General features: G+C 41.0%; 1 protein-coding gene and 1 non-coding gene across 4 annotated transcripts in view; one reads left to right on the top strand and one right to left on the bottom strand.

The window, feature by feature from the left end:
* The window catches only part of bcorl1 (BCL6 corepressor-like 1), a 38,309-nt gene extending 18,474 nt beyond the window's left edge, over positions 1–19,835 (bottom strand). The window contains exon 1 of one of the 3 annotated variants that reach the window (XM_058649503.1): positions 19,582–19,835. The gene's annotated coding sequence lies outside the window, so the exon portion shown is untranslated. Of the gene's footprint in view, positions 1–6,040; positions 6,059–7,554; positions 7,716–19,581 lie in introns of those variants that run through there. The other 2 variants (XM_058649501.1, XM_058649504.1) reach the window with 2 other exon arrangements.
* Positions 17,376–17,448, top strand: trnav-uac (transfer RNA valine (anticodon UAC)). The gene has a single exon. It is a non-coding gene; the product is annotated as a tRNA-Val (tRNA).

Below are 19,835 nucleotides of genomic sequence, written 5' to 3'. Positions count from 1 at the left end.
GCTCGTGTCTGACATCGGCAGGCAAGCGAGAGCACCACGATGCAGTCACTGAGGGGGGTGGGGGGGGGGCTTTAAAACATGTGAGAGGCAACTTTATTCATTAAAATAAAACCTATTGATTTTAAAGGCTACATGACATTAAGCTATACGGTTTCAAGGGTGAATACACTGAATAAAATATAAGTTAAATGTATTTATACATGAGTGTGTCAGTCAAAATTAGCAGGAGGAGGCACATTTACACAGCTCTCCTCTCTGCTCTGTCCTTCACAGGTATCTCATACAATCACTGTTTTGTCACTTTTGACACTAAAGGGTTTGTCTGTCCTTCTGTAAGCTACTTCCTTTTTGACGGATCAATCTGAATTATTCCTTCAGAATCTGAATTGTGATCCAAGTATGTTCCACTACATTTTGGTAAGAATCTACTGATGAGATGTCAGTGAAGGTTCCTTCATCGAGGTCATAATCTTCTTCAGTAGTTAGCTGTGGGGGCGACTGGACATGAGTTGAGTTTGAGTAGACCTTTCCGTCTTCTAAAGGTCTTCAAACTCAACTCAAGCCAAGTCCAGTTGCCCACGGCTAACTACTGAAGAAAATCTACTGATAACGTTAGCAAAATATCAGGAAATACACATTTCCTATCATGGGCAAAACTGTAAATAACTGCAATTTAAACATGACATGAAAAGACCCGTTTAACAAGTTCAGATGTGTATATAATCAGCGACATCTTAACACATCAGGTAACGTTCTATCCAGATCTAGAAAGTCATCTAGATCCAGTGGATCAAAACGTAAACGTTTCAGGTGCCAGTGTGTAAAACGCAGGTGTTTAAGTGCTGGAGTCTTGTCCTCCATAGTTTTCTATAGAAAGTATTAAAGCCTTAGTGTGTAACTTGTGGTGATATTTGTTGTTGATGTTTGTATTGTGCCACTGATCAGGGGGCGTCCACACGGAAACAGATTCAGGTGAATACGCATACTTTTTTTTTGTCAGAGAGGCATTCTGTCCACACATATTTTTTGAAAACGCCGGCCTTAAGTTTCTGTGTAGACAGTGACTACGCTACTTTAGGAAAACGACGACATCATGGTCCCAGCTATCTCACTTGCGCTGTCATTGTGTTTGGAGAATATTTAACAGTGTTACCAACTACTGTTAAGGAAAAGTAACTAAAGCCTGAAAACACGCTGGATATCACTGGAACACGTCCTGTTTTTAGAGATTTCACACACAGGGGGTGAAAAAGGTGTTGAATCGTACAATAAAGAGAGGAGAAAACAAAACCTATTTTCACAGACACTATTTTTACTTGAGTAAACAATACAGACCAGTGATTGCTCCACACACAGTCGGCTGCACTGAACATCCACAGCTCCTTCTTGTCTGTGACTGTGTGTCTGACTCTCCGCCCGCAGTAAATACAGTTAGGTGGATCTCACTCGTGCGGCCGAATTGTGCATTTCCTTCCTGGAAAGTATTTAGGTTTATGACAGAAAATCGGTAGATTTGTTGCTGTTGCTTTTTTGAAAAAGTCTGTAAAGTCGCTAAATATGCACATTATTTCTCCTTTCTTTTCCCTGGCTTGGGTCATTTTGTGTAAATCATGATCTTCTCTGTTTTTGCTGTATAGCGTCACAGTGCAACGTACAGTCCTGGCATGTGTACTGCAGCATTTTTGGGGAGGTGGGGGGGTTCTGTGTGGACGGAGATATTCCCTGAAACAATGCCGTGTTTACGGGTAACCATCTGGACGTGGCCCCAGTCCTGACTGAGTGTTTATGTGTATACAGCGACAGCGCAGGGGCAGGCAGGGTGGGGGGTGGGGGACTAGTTACCCCCGTCAAACTGCTGAATAAGGTTTTTGAATAGTAACAATTCACTTCTGAAACTTTTGTTGTGTTTTCGGTCGTTCTCCAGCCTCCAGTTTGGAGCCATTTCGCTTTACTGCCACAATGTTGCTGCTGCTGCCTCCGTCTGTCTGGTTGTAAAACAAATAATCATATCCTGTGTGCAGCACAGGAATGTCACCGGGTGACAAAATATCTAAATGCTGCTATACTGAGAAACACAGAGAGTCATTTGGAGCTGATTGGCTTAGTGGTCATTGTGTGAACTCATTTGAATAGGTTTAAATGTGGCAGACCCTCATGGTCCCGGTTACATGGGAGTCAATAATTGTTATGTTAAATGTCAGATAATTATAGAATAATGCTTTTCTACTGAGCGGAAGTTGAATAAACCAGCTAAAAGTGATCTATGGGCAGAAGACACATTTTACAAACATCAACATTACACGTTAGATTAGATTACAATTTCTTGATCTGATGATAAGTGATTTACTTATATACATATATATATATTTATATATAACTTATAAATGATATCAATATAAGAGTGACCATTGTTATATAAAATTAAATTTGCAATATGAATTATTATTGTTGCTCAGCCAAAACATGCAAAAGGACTCAGTGAGAGCAGAAACCTCACTTTCCCCACAGTATCAAAATCCAAATTTCAACCAATCTACACAACAACATAGACCTGGGTGAGGCACATTATTTCTTTTACAGCAATCCTGACAGTTTATGAAACAATGTGCCAGTCTCGCAAGGTTAATAAACCTGAATTCAGATCTGGATCACCACCAAAGTCTAATCATTTCTTCCTTGGGCCACAACCTACATCCCCAGAAAATGTCACCAAGGTCTGCACTGTAATAACACTAACTTTATACAAAACTGGTTTAGTTTGTGTTGCATGTATTATGCGGCTAGCAGGTGCATCAAAGTCAGAAAACGCTTTGTGTTCATGTGACTATACAAACAAACCTGGAAGACAATCATTTCCCCCTTCTCACAATTAAAGTCAATCAACAAGCACACAGAAGGTCAGCTGGCCAAAAAAAAAACAGAACCTCATTGGCGGCAGAGACCAGAGTGAGGGAAGTTTGAGTCCGACGCATGGAATTAACTTGAGGAAGCAAAAACAGTGTGGTGTGATGAAGGCTCTCAGCTGCCTGCTGAAGGCTGCACACAGATGGAGGAGGGTGAAGAAGATGGGAGGAGAAAACCGGAGCGCTTTCTAAAGTTACCCTCCAGCAACGCGACCGCGTTACATAAAGTAGGTTTTCAGTATACTGTGCAGATGTCATGCGTTAACGTTGCTGAAGTCTAGTGTGGTTTATCTTCAGCCACAGGGTGTCCTGCACTAACCTCCGTCAGCACCCACATCAAAAAAACACTCGCTCGCAAGGCGACAACGGGCGTCTCGAACATTTCACTCTGTCTGATATTAAATAAATACATAGATAGAACTGTTTATTTCCACATGCCTCTACATACTAGACGTGACATTAAGGATATGTAGAGCCAGGATTATAATCTCATCAACACTTTCTTGTCTATCACAAAGAATAGAACACACAATTCATCCACGCAGATGCATAACTGTACTCCCTTGGATTTGGAGTTTCATTATGATTAGCATCAGTGGACTTACTACATACAAAATGAACCATGTGATTTTGAACCATTTCCTCAATGTGACCAGAATTCTGACGCTGCTGTGATTGCCAAAGCAGCGCTCGCTCACTCTTGCATGTTATTTTCAGTTTAGCATCATTCACATCATGCAGTGGCTGATTTCCTGTCACTATCAGGTCAGGCCTGGTTTTAACTGCAGAAAAGTGGCTTTCAGACAAATCCAGAGCAAAAACTATGAATCATGAGTTTCATTTTTAGCCTTTAGCACCCAAACCGACAAAATCAACCGAGACACAACGTGCCTTTCAGTTAAAAGGATCCATATTTCACACAGCCCAACTTCTTTAATTCTGGCTCAGTGCAGAAGAGATGGGACGTTTCACATTCATAACCACAGGTGTATTGCATCTGACTTTCACGTGAATGTGACTTACTATTCTCCTCTGTTGTTGTTGTTGTTAGGCTTTGTCTGCGCTGCCAGTGTTGGTCAGTGACGACACACTCGACACATGCATAGGCTAAAGCTGCAAAGATTCCAGTATGACTGCTCTCATTACCACACACGCACACAAACACCCACACACACGCGCAGGCTTGTGCGGCTATTCTTCTTAGGACACTGCATTTGGACAGCCGTAACAAAGGGTGATCCCTAACCTTAAACATAACCAGTTAATGCCTATACCCCTAATTTTAACCTACAATAGTCCTAATTAATAACTTAATCAGCCACACAGCCTGACAATAAATCTAATCTGAGTCACATTAATGGAACAAAAAGGGAATAATGCGAATGCAGTTTGACTAAACCGAAGGAGAAAAGTGTTATTTTGACAGATAACACCAAGCTAACAATGATTCCATGCACACAGATGCCATTGATCCCCTTCGGCAACTCCTTGTTCTACAAATATACCAAATGCGATGATGATTCAGTGGCTTACAATGATACGAATGATTGCTTTTCGTCTAGTCCAACATTCAAAATGAGCTTTAAGAAAGATTAAAAACACTTAAGTACATGTTTAGGACTTGTTTTGTGCGTATTAGGGTCTGAACAACAGTTTTTTAAAAAAAGGACAGGATTTGTTTTGTTTCGCTATGTTTTTGTAGCGGATGATTACACCCGTAGTGTTCTTGGCCTGCCGGCGGGCCACTTACCCTGGAGCGGTAATATGATGAACAAAGGAACAAATCCAGACTCTTGATCTTTATGTTCTAACTTAAAAAAACAGTTGCAAATTTTCTGTGCACAGTAAATTTTCTGCAACAATGTCCAGTCACGCACAAATAGACACAAGTTTTTATCAAAGCAGTCTTGAGCATGCTGCAGGGTTCTCCCCCAAAGATAAACAACCACAGGATATTGAGCTCTCCTGCTCCATAATCACACGGTGGCTCTGTAGTTAAGCACCGTATGATTGATTGACTCTTCGTCATGAATGAAAAAAACCCTTGTGGCTTTATGAGACACCAACAAATGACTGTTGCAGCAGTTCATCCAATATTTAATTTCATTACAGGAGTCCCAGATAATTCTACAGACCAGTGTTGAACAAAAAATATTATGCCTTCTCTACCGGGTTTGCCAAATTCAATTCTCCTAATCACCCAACAGAAAGAAATAAGCACACATGGAGTACTTTTCACTGAAAACTACAACAAAACACACAAAAGTTTCTCTAACCTCAAGACATCAAACACAGTCGGTGTTCCTTTCTCTCATATAACTAGTCTTTTATTTTTTTTACAGAAAAATCCAAGATCCATATCAAACATCAAGCAACCATCTTTCTTTATATGCGAGAAACATATTGTCCCTTATCTGCTCTGAGAGTATGAGAATGGCTGTTCAGATAAATAAATAAATGAAGGATTAGCTCACGGGTGGGGGAGGGGGTGATTTGGGGGGTGCTGTGCCAATCTCAGCTGACATAGGGCGATAGGCGGGGTACACAGTGGACAGATCGCCAGTCCATCACAGGGCCACATGTAGACGCAAACAACCATTCACACTCACACCTACAGTCAATTTAGGGTGTGCTATTTGCCTAATCTCCCAAAATCTGCATGTCTTTAGACAGTGGGAGGGAACCCGGAGAACCCGGAGAAACCCCACCCACACATGGGTATCATCTTTAAAAATCTGAAATATAACTTAAACTAAGCTCATACAAAATAGATTAATAAAAAATCCATCAGAGCGGTGATAAAATCACAAAAGTACAGTCAGTGCAGAACATGTATCTGCATGTTATACATGTTATACTATTTACTCAGCAGCTCTATTCAAGAAACATCAGCCTTTTTCTGATAGTAGTACACATCATTTTTTTATCTCATCATTCAAATCAAAATGAACTTTTTCTTCCGCGCACATACGACCTGACTTCACTTCTGATTCTTGATTCCCCAAAACCAGGTGACAATGTGAAACATCCCTATTTAAACAAATCTTCCTGCATGGTTACCACTGTGTGGTCTCCAGGTCTAGTACAGTAAAGTTCCCGAGTAGCTCAGCCTGCTGTAATTAGGCCACTTGTCTTACCTGAACGCTGAAAGCAGTGCACAGACAGGCCTGCTGCTGCTGCTGCTGCTGTTTACATGCTCTCTTCTCCTCTGGGCCAACAAAATTTCCTACTTTTCTCAACACTTGTGGGTGTCTGAGGAAATAACCGTCCACCCTCAACAGCGTCGTGTCACTGACTGACAAGAGTTGTTTCACTGGGAGGCTCTCGACTCTGACCACCAGTGAGGGCGGTGCAGGATCATAACGATCTCCCCCCCTCAGCCCCAGTCCATCCGCCGAGAACAACAGCAGCGGCAGCAGCAGCAGCAGCAGAAACTATTTCGCTGCTTTCCTGTCGGGGAGGAGTGGATCGGTGTGTGTGTGTGTGTGTGTGTGAGAGAGAGAGAGAGACTCTACCATGCCCTTCGCCATTCGTGCAGAAATGGCTACGTGCGATCACTGACAGACGGCCAAATGTGAAATTAGGAAACCCCAAATAAACGCCTGTTAGTGAGAAAAGAGGGAACCAGTGGTGAAGTCACTATCAGAAAGTCGGCAGCTGAGCTGACACATCGCATTGTGTCTGAGCCTGAGTCTGAGCCGGGGGGAGACCCGGAGACCTCCACCACCACCGCGCAGGAGCCATATCCCGGTAGTGACCGGCTCCGCTGGGCTGGAGGTGGTTACAATAGAAAACTTCTTCTTATCGTTATTATTATGCATGGACATGTATGTTTATTTCCTGAGCTGACACGTGACCAGTGCATTCTCTCTTATCTCGAGGGGCCTGCGTGGTGTTTTTGTTTTGTTATTGTGTTCAAGTATGTCGTCCTGAAAGTGGACAAACACGGTCATCCATCAGTGCTGGAGATGATCGACCCCGTTTAGGCCGCCATGGTTCGCACAGAGAGACGGAGAGAGAGGGGGAGAGGGTGTCCCGTCTAAGTTCACCTGGTCAATACTGAATACCGAGGTCCGGAAGCTTGGACGTGGAAATAATAAATGAAAAATAAAAACACACACAAAGCGTGTAATTCTTCTTCTTCCATCTTGGCAGAAGTGTAATGGATCGTTGTACGGGAGGCAGGAACAGTCACGGCGCATGCATGGTCTCGTTCTTGTGGTGCCGATGTTCCTTCCACATGATGATGCTCAATATGTCCGAAAATTAAAACAAAATAAAGCATCACTTCGTCTCCACTTACTGTGTCAGCCTCTACAAACACACACACACACACACGGAGAGAGACACGCGTGGACACGGACTCGTGTACAGAGGCTGTGACATCTCGACACACACAACTTGGCTGTGCATGCGTGCGAGACACACGAGCCTACATCTATCCTACATAATGCCGCGGGATAAAAGCGAGACATCACTACAGCAACTACTGCGAGACACCGAGCGGTGCACAAAACACTAATATCCAGGTCAAAGTTTGTCAAGAGTTTCACTCTGCCCTCAATAACGTTGTGCAATGCCCCCTTTAATGCCCCCTGCCCGCCCGTAACGCCTTTGTTATTAGTAATCGCATGGTATTGCGCCGTCTTACCTTGCGCTCCGAGCTGTCTACAGCCGCAAAGCCTGCACACAACGCAACAAGCTATTGTTGTCTCCACGCGCAGGCTTCCGCCGTGGGGGGCTAAGGGTGGTGATTTTGGAAGTAGGATGAATACAGTATGCAATTTTGGCTTGTCCTCGCGATCTTCCCTTATTGCCAGTGTTCGGTCTGCAGCAGCTGGAGATGAGAATCGCGCACCCTGGGTCCTAGCGCCGGCTCTAAAGCCCTACAGGTGAAAAACACAGAGCGGTGCACGCTGTGGGCTCGAGTCTGTCATTGCAGGGAGGTTCTTCCGTGGAGTCGTACGGAGGCAGACTTTCTATTTTTACCCCCTAAAGAGTCAATAAAGTCGTGCATATGCTGCTTTAGAGCAAGGGATTTTCAGCTATTTCCTCAGACGAGGATTAACATCCACACATATTTAGCCCTGGAATAACTTGACGACAAATCATTGGATTAGAACGTATTCTACTCTCACCCACCACTTTATTAGGTACACCTAAAGAAAAGATTTGAAAAAGAGAAAGCAAGTATAACTTAAAAGGAACAGAGATCTTTAAAAAACAAAAAACAAGATATGTTGCATTTCTGTGAAAGGAATCAGTCTATGGAACAACCCGAACAAAGAAACCAAACAATCTACATCAAATATTACATTTAAAAATCCAATTTAAACCAGTATGTTAAGGAAATACAAGGAAATGTGTTAAATTTGAATAACTTGCATATTAACAAATGGATATTTTTTTGTTTTTTTCCCTTTGAAGTTTTGTCTTAACAACAGGAATGTGAGTGGCTGTGTTGGACTATGACTATTTTATTTACTTGTTTTATTTGTCTATATTGTTTTATATATTATGTAAATTGATTACTTGTGATAAAGGAACATAGTAAATAAGATTATTGTTTTCTCTTTTCCTTTCCATTCCAGACATGGACAATTTTGTGTTTATATTGAATTGTTTTTTTTATTTGTGAATGAAATGAAATAAACTAAACTAAACTGCTTGTTTACACAAATATAAATTCAAAGCATTGATATGCACAGATAGACTCCAGGTTCAAGCAACTGCCCTTTTACCCCATGACCAGGTATAAGGGCACCAATTTAATTCCATCCATCCATCCGTTATAATGATATATTATATAATGAATGTGGCCCATGGCATGTTTTCATTTAAATGTGTGTAATAATACTCAAAATAACATTTGAGTCGCAATTTCTGTAAGACAGCATTTTTTATACAGTGATTTGGTATGATCTGCACCGGCATATTTTATTTATTTAAATAATAGCTGCCACTATAATTTGCCACTTACTAACAATTATAAGGGATGCCCTTTTTTCAATTGAGATTCAGTGCATTTAGGGATGTAGACATGGGCAAGACAAAATACTGAAGCTCAAAACGAGCATCAGAATGCTGAGGACGGGTGATTTCAGTGACTTGTGAATGTGCCGTGGTTGTTGTTGGTCTGAGTATACCAGAAACTGCCGGTCTACAGGGATTGTCACGTACATCCTTCCTTATGGTTTACAGAGGAATGGTGCAAAAAGGAGAAAACATCCATGGAGCAGCAGTTATCTGGGTGAAAAAGCCTCATTAATGCCAGAGGTCAGAATAGCGCGGTTAAGACCGTGTCAACTCGTCAAACCTTGAAGCAGCAGGAGACCACATTACGGCTGGATTCCTGGTCAGGGGCATTACAAGAAGACCCCAAACAAAAGGGATGTGGGGGGCCTACAAATTTTGTATTTTCTGAAGTAGGGGTTGGAATCACAGGGTACCTCATGATACGATACATGGTCCACGATACCAATAATATCACGATACCAATAATACGATACAAGGATTCTGTGATACATCAAAATGTCTTTCTAACTGAAGGAAACAAAATGTCTATGAAAAGTTAAAAGTGCAGGATTTTTCTATTTATTCACAACATCAACATCTCTTTACGTAGCATCATTATCCCGCTGTAAACTCCCTCTTCTTTGGCAGGTAACTTCCATTCCCCTCATTCAGTAGAGCAGAACCACTGTGGTTGACTTTAAAGCACCTTAATTTGTTAATTAAAATATCGATATTTGCCCTGGCAATTATCAAATTACATAAGGAAGGACGAGGATATATCACCGAATCCATATTCTGAAGTATAGCACAGTTCATGGTTCATACTGTAATGACGGTGATCTGGCTTTATGGCCAAATACATTTGTACAGTTTTTGTTCTTGCAAATGTATTTACATTACAATACTATTTTTCAAACCCATGTCCAGTGAATGCAAACCTACACAAGCAATCTTACAGAATAGGTGTTATATTCAGCTTGAACATGTGAAGAGACATTCGCCATTACTCGTGTGAGAGACTCCCAGTTTGGCATTTCAGGCCAGATGTTGTGCAGCTTTATGCTGCAGCAGGGCGACTACTTTGAGAGATAATATCGCTTCTAGAAAACAGGTATCATGTGTCCCTATTTCTGCATATTCCACTTTGTTAAAAATAAACCAACAGAAGATCATCCGGTAAGTATCAACGCTATGAAACACCCGTAAAACATCCAGGGCGACATAAGCAGCCGCAGGTAAAAATCACAGCTGTCCCAAGTAGCAGTTGATATTCTTGTGTAATTAAAACCAGGTTATATTGCCCACTTTTATGTATTCATCATTTCATCTCATTCTCGTCATTCACACTGAGCAACAGCACAAAATAATTAAAAAATAACCTCATATGTTACATGAAGAGGCCACCCCCACTTGGTAATATTACACAGATGTGGGACTGACCTGCCGCTTCTATTTGTTTTTTGATTGTCAAGAAAGCAGACTCGCTGTGTTCACAGAAACGTGGAGGAAACACATAGCGGAAGTGCCATACATTAACAGGAAGTCAGCCCCTTAAGCCTGCCCCCCACTACAGGATTTTCAAATCTGACTTTTTAAAAATGTGGGAGACCACAGAGGAATGATATAATCCAGGCGAGACCATTCAGTCAAGACACAGGACCACACATCAAATGATTCCAGGGAGCAGATTCCAGGGATTTGGAATCTCACAGAAACTAGCATGGACATGAACGTGGACTGTCGGCGGCGTCAGTTAACAGCTGTTGTGTGTACGCGATGTTTTGTGCTGAGAAATGCAAAAAACTGTGGATGAAGTCACGGCTGAGAAGACGGAATCAACTTGGCTTGTTCAAGTTGATTCCGTCATCCGTTTCCCGGTCAACTCGCCCTCATTGGCAAATTGGGTTCTGCTCACGCCCCAACATGTTTAACACGTACTATTTGAAATGGGGAAGACTACACATTACAGGATCATTTTGCCAGGTAATCTGTTCAAATCAACCCCAAATTACAAGGCAGACGGAATGGTCAGATCGGGACCAAACTCTTGACAATTATCCTCCGGTGTGGGGCAGGCTTCAGTTACTTTCACATTCCCAAAACAAGGTCGATATGAGTGTTTCTTAATCCTGGTCCTCGGGACCCACTTCCCTGCAAGTTTTAGATGACACCTGATTCAAATAAATGGGTCATTACCTGGCATTTGCAGAGCTTGATTATGAAATTGACTATTTGAATCAGGTGTGTTGGAGCAGGTTTTTCAGTGTTTCACTTCTGATGAGAACTAACCAGTCCATTAAACCAATATTTTTTTTAGACCTCGTGTGATCCGGTTGCTGTTGCAGGTTCCTGTACTTAGCTGACTGATAGAATACTGCGAGGTTCTCATAAAAAACGTTTGCTTGATGCTTGTTGTGGACTAAAATAATTAGTTGTTGGCGGCCATCCTCATAGTTAAAGGAATACTTCACCGATTAGCATTTAGCTTTGTATTACTAGAATAGGGGTAGTATTTTTGAAAAATTGTGCCAACCTCAGTTTCCCCTGAGTTGAGAAATATCTTCATTCTTTTCTTTGTTACGTGCCCACCAGTGACACTTGGTCCTGCAAATGAGTAGGTCTAAAAAGTGCGGAATTAGCGTTGCAGTTTCAAGCCTTGGACCAAGGCTTGAACCAAGTGTCACTGGTGGGCATGTAACATAAAAAATAATGAAGATATATTTGGGAAGCCCAATTTTTCTAAAATACTACCCTACTAGTAATAAAAAGCTAAATGCAAATCAGTGAAGTATTCCTTTAAGGCCACACCCAGACAGAAACGGTATGACACATACCAGGACTGTGAGTTGCGCTGTAACGTTACACCAAAAACAGAGAAGAAGATGTTGTACACATTACAGACATAATGTTTGTTTATATTTACGTTTTGTGCCATTTCTGTGTGCATGACTTTACAGACCCCCAGCATTTTCAAAAAAATACCCTTTCAGGTCCCCTAAAACGCCGTTTCCGTGTGGACGCAATTATGCTTATTCACCTAAACATGTTTCTGTGTGGCTGGCCCTTAAATGCCCCAAGCGCTCGCCGGCTTTGCCGACCTCGTGTTGCAACGCCTCTGTTACCAGCGAGGTCATTCTCATTTGAGAATGAAAAGGTTTAAGATCAAAGAGTGTTTCGCAAGTGGCTGGCAGCTATACTCCCAACTGGTTTATCAAAGCTGAACGCAGATAATGATTGCATCACGCATATGTCATATTTTATGGATGCGTTACTGAAAAACACCTGCCAGGAACATCTGAGACCTGAGAGGTCAGAGGCAGCGAAGCCACAGGGCCGGTTTGACGTGACAATATGTCTAGAGGGAATGTCAAACAGAGCGCAGTCGTAAACGTTTCACAGCTGCTACAGTAAACCTAACACAATTGCTAAATCTCAATGAAGTCCGACCCCGACAAGTTAGGATTCTCTCAGTTGGCTTGTCATACAATATTTAGTGTACAAGATTTTTGGGGTTTCTGTCTGTAAATTCACAGTACAATTGTTTCTATTTTTTCTGTATCTTTGATAGGAAACTTTGGGCAGGAACGTCAGTATCTCTCTCCAAATATATATATTTCAGGTAGAATTCAACATGTAGCAGCACTTGAGAGTTATACTTAACCTATAGTTAACCTGCATTTGTTGCTTAAAAAGATGAAAACAGGAGTGTGGGTGGTTGCTGCTGCATAAGACAGAGCATTTTCAGATGTTTGTGACCGGGAAACAATTTTCTCATCATTGGGAACTTGCACAAAACAAAAAATAACTACTGCTTGTTCTCTTGGCAACATGACAGACGAACCAGACACGGCAAACTAGATCCAAAACTACAGATATAGCAGTTGGGAAAAACATAGCAGCACAAATGAATCACATATCAGTGATATAGAGGCACGGTGCATAATGTGTTTTTGTTTTCCCTTCTCTGTTATTATACCCTGACATCTTAAAGGGATGCTCGCTGCTAAAATTGGGGCTGCTGTTGGTGAGTTCAAAGATTTGCCAGGAGAAAACCCGACTGTGTGTCAAGACTCAGCCCCTGGGATGTGAGAATACACCAAGCAGGAAGCAGACAAAGCCTGTGAAGGCCGCGTCTCAGTGCAGGCAGCTCATGATTCAGCACAGAAGGCCTCACTACCCTTTTTGAAGCTCATCTGCGCAGCTAAGGAAACGTCATGTTGTAGAATCACTGTTGTTAAAATTGTGCTTAAGCTTAAGCTTTAAGAAGAGGGCAAGACGGGATTCTACAGGTTGACCAGCTCAATGGGAGACTGGAAATTCAAATAACTCAGCTTAGGCATTACAAATTAAACTGTATTCACCCGCTCTTGCAGCGAGGCGGGGTCAGAAGTTTTGAGGTGGAGGTGGAGGTGTCTGAAAACGTGGGTGGACTTCAAATCCAATAAACTGTGGAATTACAGTGAATTACAATTCAGGTGTATGCTCAGTTTGATTTTACCTCTCTGTCACTCTGTTAATCACCAGCATGAGTGTATACTTCCAATTTATTTCTTGCAAATACTGTAAGTATGTGGAGTTATGTTTTTAAGTATGCTCCAAAATGCAGCATGTGAATCCCCGAATTCTTGCAAACATGCTCATAAATCATTTAGGGGGTCTATTTTCAAGCATTTTAAATTCACATTTATGTAAGACGAAAAGAAAGAAATGTTTATCTCCAGTGACCCAGAATTTTAGGCATGTCTAAAACAATGTGCACACGAGCCATAGTTTGCATAGCAAACACTGTAACGATATATATATATATATATATATATAAAGCCTCAGCGCTTTATCAGCGTTTACGCATGAGTAAATGTGCCAGCTCCTACACCACTGCTGTTGCTTTGCCAGTTATAGTGAAGATGAATTGTCTTGAAAATGTTGTCCCGACTGGATGCAAAAAACAACACACACACACACACACACACACACACACACACACACACACACACACACACACACACACAGAAAAGCTGAGGAAATGAAGTAAAGAAGAGGAAGAAGAAGAGGAGCAGACTCCTGCAGTGAGGCTGCAGGTACCACTGATAGAGAAAGAGATAGAGAGAGTTCATTAGGAGGAGAGCGGACACTGACTCACACACAAGAAAAACTAGATCCAAACCTACAAATATAGCAGTCATCAGAGATATAGATGTACAATAAATAAACGTTTTTTATTTAAAGGATTTGCCTTTAACTAAAAAAGAGAGAACGTTAGGAGCAGAGGACAGAACTTCTACAGTGGACACCGACTTCAGTTGTGACCAACGCAGGTGAACGTCGCTTCTCTACTTGTTTGTGGAACAGGAAGTTTAATTACAGATGCGTTTGCGTTAATATTCTGTTCAAACACTGGCAAACAGCAACGTTCACGGACTTTGGTCCCCACTTAAGCGAGTAGGCCAGTATGTGTGTGTCTGTGTGTTTGGCTCCTCCAGCCGAAAAATGTTGCTAAATTTTTTTACAGGATTTGAAAAAAACCTACATTTTCAACACTTGACGACTTTTTTTAAATCCAAATTTAAAATTGGCACGGTGGTTCATAACACATTTTTCTGTGGGATGACAAAGTCACAAGAGATATTTTTATCACTTTACAGGGACTTTAATGCCCACAGGCAGGGAGTAAATTAAAAATTAGAACACACACACAAAATCTTTTTTAATTCAGGCTGATTAACTTCTATGATTTCTTTGACCGTAAAATTCTTACAAATACATACGCACAGACTCTGTGCACATGTGTTTAAATGTTACAGGTATACAAGATTTACACTGATGCACTGGGTCAGGTCTGAATTTGAATTGATTTTAGCTGCTTTGGCTGAAGTCGTTTAAGACTCGGATCAAATTTCCAGCATCCTGGAAATGAGAGTGGGGTCTGCGACGCGTGGGGGAGGGGTTAGTCGTGGGTCCTCACAAACCATGACTTTCATCAGTCATGAGGCGACGACGGGCAGTTGGCGGTGAGTTGTAAAATTAATCAAAGATTAGAGATGTAGAGTTCTGGCTCCTGATTGGATTGGAAGTGTAGGATATTCAAAGTTTATTTGTGCTCTTTTACAAATGCCGTGTTCTTGCTTTCTTTAAATGAAAACTCTGAGTATGATATAGATAGATAATTATCACAGCCTCCTATTTTCATGTGTACATGTATGTGTACAAGTTGAACGGAGTAAATCTAGAACATCTTGATTTTTGATTCTGCCCACATATAGTGTGAATCTGCCTTTTCTTTTAATTTAATTCGGGCCTGCTGTGTTGGAGCCAGAATCAGTGAGAATACAAGCTCTGGCTGCCTCTCAAGGTGCGCTATTGTACCCCACATGATAAACAGATGCAGCTGTCATCCCTTCATTTTCCAACGGGCCTTATGGCCTTCTCCTCGCTACGTCTAAGGAAGCTTCATAGCAACAGTCCAAACGGCTAAAAAAAATTATGCTGAAAGATCATCAACAAAAGAAACTGTAGTCATAGTGTTGAGAATGCCTATCTACAGTATAAATAGATAAACAACAGCACCTGATCATTTTATTTTATAAAATATTGTAATTTTCTGAGAAATACTGTACACTTCAATATATTAGTAATATATATTAAAATTCTACATTAATTTCAAAATACCAATGAGTTATAAATTGTGTTTAACTGAAGCAATAACACAAGACTCCATCCCAATATTAACTCTAATCTACTACAAGGAAGAAAAAGTTGAATATATGAATGTCTGTATTACATTTTTGAGAGCACAGAACAGTCAAAAACAGAACAGTTCAATTGCAGCATTTGTGATTTGCTAATTGCCTTTGTTTTGAATTACCATTTGGATAAGAAACTTATTGATTGTTCATCCATACCTACCCTACTAGTTACTACAGGGTTATTTCTCTCTCTCACACACACACACTTACCTTGACCTCTTAACCCTGAAAAAGTCCTTTAAAGTTATGGGGCCTGTACAAAATGTCCCCACAAATATAGGTTTTGTTTTTTTGGACCTCACAAAGATATAAATACAAGTACACACACAGATTGCACTCCACTTACGTCCACTCATTTGGACAGCCTAAACAAAGCCACATCACAAACCTTAAATCATTACTAGGTAATGCCTAACCCTGATCCAATAACCTCACCACAATTTACATCTCAATCCTCAATGTAACCAGAGCCTCAGAAATGAGGTTCTGCTTCATTAGGACCGAACTTTGGTCTTCATGGGGACTACTGGTCCTGACAAAGTTAGTGTTTATACCAGAACAGATCTGAAGAGGTAACAAAAAAATCCCCCCCCCCCCTACACACAGGAATGTGTAAAGATTAAACCTTAAACTCAGCTCTGTATCAGCTGTATAATGTTTAACAACACAAATCAACAGACTAAACAGCAGTTGTAAAGCAATCTATATGTTAGTATGATTTAGAATGGTTACTTTGCTTCTTTCCGCAGTGAAAACTAAGGTGAAGCTTGACTTACAGTGTGTAAAATTTAGCAACAAGCATCGGTGAAGTTGCACGTTGAAGCTGAAAATCCCTCACCTCACCCTTCCCTTCCAAAGGTGATGAGTCCTTCAGTTAGCATTACAACTCAAAACATGTTTACTTTGTTTACCACAGTGTGGACTGTGGTAAAGACATGGTGGTCCAGAATGGTGGCCTCTGAAGAGCTGACCCTGTCCCTGGTATAAATATACAGTAAATGGCTGATTCCGGGGTAATGGAAAACAACAATTCACACAATCAGGATGATCGTATACAGTCAATGACAAATCGGAAAACAAGATTTTTTATCTAAATTTTACACAGCGGCTCTTTCATAAAGGATATCTCTTGTGTACTCACAATCATAGAGTATAAAAAAACTAATGAAAAAGAAACATTGGAAGAGCCAAATCAAATAATACATGAAGTCAAATGACAAGTACATCTATTCATTCATTCTCACAGTCGACATCACAGTCCACTGACTCTATCATCAGCAGGTAAAATACACCTGTCCACTTCTCATTATTGTTAACAATGGTTATCATTGTCCCAGCTGTCCATGCTAAATGCACTAGCACACGCATACAGTACGTGTTTCGAGTGAGACTCGAAGCTTGTGCTTATTTAACATGTTGGAAGCGTACATGTCGTAGCTTGTGGTGCCGTGTGTTCCGCCACAAAGCCAGAGCGTCCCACACGGAGCTCGGAGTCAACACTGAGCCAAATCGGCGGCAGCTCCGACGTGACGCCGTGTTCGTAACACAGCGAGGTGACTCACTGGAGGCTGGAACTCACCGAGGTACTGGGTCTCGCTGCGCCGGAGGAAGTCGGCGCAGAAACCGTCAGTATTTATTGCTAACGGCTATGACCATCCTTTCGCAATTCATGCTTTATGCTTTATGATTCAACCCATATCCCTCTTCGGCACCTGGTTCCATAGTGTAGCGGTTATCACGTCTGCTTTACACGCAGAAGGTCCTGGGTTCGAGCCCCAGTGGAACCATTACTTTAACTCAATTTGTATACACTAATAATAAATACTTTACTTGACAAGTGCTGGTCCTCTCTGACATTTCGTATTATTTAAAGAAGAAAACAAGCCTATGAACAGTTAAAAAAAACTGTATTTCAGACAGAAATTAGTTATTTTGTAAATACTGAGGAAACTGAGAGGCTCCAAATAGCTAATGTTTTGTTAAACTGTGTTATTGCATTGTCCTTAAATAGTGAAATAGAACATTTTGAATTGTGCCTGCTTCTTGGTCCATGACATGCTTAGTAGCCTTGTGACACATTTAAAGTTTCAACCACATCTCACAAGGCCGCGTAAAAAGACATTTTTACGACCACCAGGACACTGATTCTGATTCTAATTTATTGGCAGCTCTTAATGACTTTTGATGCCATGTGTATTTGAAGTGCTTAGAAAAGTGACAGCACACCCTTTCTGGTCAAACTGCACATTTTAATTCATTGCATGTCATCAGTTGCAGGACTGCAGTTGCTAATGGAGAGTTTATTGTTCTTCATTGCTGTTTAGGAACGCAGGTAAACAGTGTTGCTGATGAAGTCCTCATGTTTAGTGTATCTTTTATTCATATGTTTGGGTTCATCTGCCTCTGATCTTTGCAAATTGGCATTTTTCTAGCTGTTTTCCGTGATTTTCTTTGCCATGGTTACTTGGATAGCTTAGAAAAGACATAGCACACCATTTCTTGTCCAACTTCTTTTTAGGATACATGATTTGTGGGGGTTTTCTCAAAGTGGTGGTATTAGATTTGCAGCAAATGTTTGCACGTGTGAGTCTAATAAACCCACTTTACCCACACTGTTTTATTGTTTGCTTCCTTTCTAGCAGGCACATAATAACAGATGCCAATTGCTGTGAAACTCCAGATATGTTGGTCCAGCACATTACAAATATTAAACAATAATAAGAATAAAGAAAATAATCTGAAACAATTTGGCTTTAGGGTGATAAAACCTGGTTAATATGTTATATTTAATGAGGAACTTAATATTTCTGACGAGTCGCCAGTCCATCACAGGGCCACATAGAGGCCAAAACACCTGCGGTCACTTTGGAGCAGGGGTTTCAAACTCACGGCCAGTGGGCCTCATGTGGTCCCTGAATCGATTTCATGCGGCCTGCCACTTCTTACTAGTTAACACAACGCATTTGTTGTTTTGCTAACAGTTGGCATAAACATTTCACAATATTTTTATGATGATACGTAATCACATTATTAAATGTAACACATTAATTGTTTTTATTATTTATTTCTGTCTATTAATTATTTATAGATTCATTTTGCATCATAAATATGTTTTTATTGTGAGGTATACGTCATTCCATATCCAAACAAACACTTTTACTTTGAAATGCTGTGAGATGTCCTCCTAAATACTGTTTCTGTGGTATCGCGATGAAATATCGTGACATAAAGCTTCAAAACAGTTGTTGGGCTTTTTTTCTTTGTATGAACATCTTAAAGGAAAGAACATTTCCTTCAAATGTAACAAGGACTGAGACATTAGGATTTCCTCCTTCCTTGGCCTTGACTCACCTCACATCCAGCACATTGTCCACCCTTATTATTAATCTGCCTTTCTGACAACACATACATCATAGATCACACCTTTAATCACATTCTTCCTTTCTGAACTAATGGCATCCACCTTTTCTCCTCCTATTAGACCATTTTTCTTTGCCTGTCCAAGCTGCTGCGCATTCCTGCAGATAACCAAAAGAGAACACCTATCCCCTCAACAACACTTTTTAGTCATTAATAATTCAACCACTTTTCTTCATATTCTTACATATAAATCAATTGTGTCAACTGCCTTAATGGCAAGATGATGATTCTTCTCAACAATGAAAATGTACTTGAAGGAATAGCACAAAAGAGCCCAGATCAGCCAGATGAACAATGAACTGTTGAATTGTCTATGGCCTTATTTATTTGTAGACTAGACTTTGATAAAAGTACAAAATACTGCTTAAATCAAAGGCAGGTGTCTTCAAAGCACAACACAACGACCCCTCACATTGCCAAAAGCTTCATTTTGAGTTACCGGTCATTTGCTAATAAGCTAAATTAAGATTATTAAGTTAGTGTTCAAAAAAGTCACTTACCAAATCTTCAACTTGACGCGTCTGCTGTAGAAAACGCGACTTTAGGGGATATCTGACTTGTTCCGACGTCTGCAGCCTCTCACGGTCTTGTGGGTCACAGCGGGAACAGAGGGCAACAGCGCCCCCTATTCTCCTCGCCAGTTTATCTCTTTGACTGTGTACTTCACTGCAGCCGACCTATAGAGAGCTATCACTATTGTTGGTTCATGTCAAAAGTGAAGACGCCGTAGGTCGTGGTGTCCTCAGGTCAGTGT

The sequence above is a fragment of the Solea solea genome, chromosome 14 (assembly GCF_958295425.1).
Source record: "Solea solea chromosome 14, fSolSol10.1, whole genome shotgun sequence".
NCBI lineage: Eukaryota > Metazoa > Chordata > Actinopteri > Pleuronectiformes > Soleidae > Solea > Solea solea.
The sequence above is the reverse complement of the archived record's forward strand: the minus strand, read 5'-3'. Positions and strand labels throughout refer to the sequence as shown.